This window comes from Clupea harengus, chromosome 14, assembly GCF_900700415.2.
Source record: "Clupea harengus chromosome 14, Ch_v2.0.2, whole genome shotgun sequence".
Lineage (NCBI taxonomy): Eukaryota > Metazoa > Chordata > Actinopteri > Clupeiformes > Clupeidae > Clupea > Clupea harengus.
In genome coordinates, this window is record NC_045165.1 from 722,309 (window position 1) to 724,808 (window position 2,500).

A 2,500-nucleotide genomic window follows, 5' to 3' on the forward strand; every position below is an offset into this window, starting at 1 on the left:
AAAATCATCATTTATAAGGTACTTTCTATTGGGAAGTAGCTGTCCCCAACCCTGACATCTAAATTTCAATGTCTGTAAATAACACTTTTTAGATTTTTTTGATTTTTTTCAATGATGCAATTTCAAAGATCTTTACGATTAAGTTTAAACAGAACTTGGAAGATTTAGATTTATTGTGAGTTTAATTTAAAAAAAAATAAACTATACTCAAAAAATCATGTCCATAGATTTCATGTCACTACCGAAACACAGGAGTTTTAGTCCATTGGCTGAGCCTGTTTTTTAGCCATACCCCTGAATTTATAACCAGGCAGTGATACTGCATCCCTGTCCCTCATGGCTGAATGGTAAGTAGCTAGATCCCATACTTTTGATATAAATGTGTTCCAAAGTCTGAAAATCAGTGTGTAACCTTAAGAATTGTCACTACCGAACACATATTTTCTTCAATTAAGTAAACTTTTGTTTTTTTTTTGCAAAGTATTATGTTTGTTTGTGAGTACACCTCTTCAAAGATGTGTTTGTTAGCCATGTGCTTGCTAGAATTATTTATTTATGCTCAAAGTTAGCTAGAATTGTCACTACCGAAACAGTCACTACGGAAACAGTTACTACCAAAACATATGGTAAAGTTTCGGTAGTGACATGATCGTTTCGGTAGTGACAAAATGGAATGGTAAGTAGTTCAATCCCATCATTTTGAAATAAATGTGTTATGTGGACTAAATGGTAAAGATGTAGATAATGCTGATTTCTATCTGAAATTGTTCAGGAGAGAAAGAATCATAAGACACCAAAATTCCAAAAGGAAAAGGTGGAGCAGAGAGGCTGAGAGAATGCCGACAAAGAGTGAGGGATGACCCAGTGAAACACCAAGAATATTTAAGGAAGGAAAGAGAAAGAAATAAGAAACGAAAGGAAGAAGGAAAGTTGAAATGTATCAGTGATTTATCCAACAGGGAGCAAAGGAAGGTCAGAAAATCATGGAGGAAAAGAAAGCAAAAGCACAAAACATTTGTGTTTTTACTATTCCCAACCTAAAGCATGTTATGAGTCAAGATTAAGCAATAAGGTTGAGGAAATATTATACAACCTTGCAAACAAAATACTGTGGCCACTACCGAAACAGTGCTGTCACTACCGAAACACTCGATGTTTTGTAAAAAATAAAGTATATTGAGTTATCAACTAAAATGTTATGATACTGATTTGGTTTAATGTATGTTCAATCTCATCAATCATCAACTCTGGAATTAATATGATCAGTATTTTGCATTTTACAAAGAAATATTGCACTTAGATTTGGATGAAGTGTATAAATTGAACTTTGACATTTGGTAAAACTTTCTTTTTTTAATGATTTCATTGTGAAAACCTTCAAGAAATATTTGTAAAAATACTCGTCAGAAAAGGGAAGGAAACACAATCTGAACAGGTTAATAATAATACGTTTTTCCTATAGTTTATTACCATGTTTCGGTAGTGACAATTTTGGGGAGAGGAAAAACATTCCAACACATTCTGAAAATACAATATAAAAATGTACGGTTCATTGGGAATAAAACATACACATTTTCAAAATATTTCCAACCTGACCCGTATACAAATGTCATTCTACAGATTACGTGTGTGTGTGTGTGCGTGTGTGTGTGTGTGTGTGTGAGACTATGTGTTGGGGGATGTAATGTATACATTTTATTTTCTATATTGAGTAGCTACTGTTTTGTCTCCTTCTATGCTTATGCAAGTAATTGATTATATAGGGAACAATTAGAGAAAAACCCACTGGAATCTCTACATTTATGTTTCATGTAAATTTACGTTGCAATAAATAAGTTCAGAAACACAACGGGAACACGACTTTGGATTAATTCAAGGGAACACACACACACACACACACACACACAAACACACAGACACACAGACACACACACACACACACCCCCAAGCTCTCCAGGTCGTAGCGACACTAGGAAGAAGGAACAGGGTTATAGGGAAAACCCGAGTTTTGCCACGTAATAGTACACGTGTGTGTGTGTGTGTGAGAGAAAGTGTGTGTTCATTATACATACCATTACATATATTTACATATTAATATACTAATTTATTGAATGTATTATGGTAAGAGAAATGACATGAAACTGGAGTCTGCCTGGAGCACACGCACACGCACACGCACACGCACACGCACGCACGCACGCACGCACGCACACACACACACACACCCCGGTAGACACGTGTGTCCTGTTTTTATCCTAGGGCTGAAGGACGCGTCTTTAGAGTCAACAAACCCTTTCCTGAGGTGTCAGAAGTAAGCCTGATTTATGTGTGTGTGTGTGTGTGTGTGTGTGTATGTGTGAAGTAAGCCTCATTTATGTGTGTGTGTGTGTGTGTGTGTGTGTGTGTGTGTGTGAAGTAAGCCTGATTTATGTGTGTGTGTGTGTGTGTGTGAATTAAGCCTGATTTATGTGTGTGTGTGTGTGTGTGTGTGAAGTAAGCC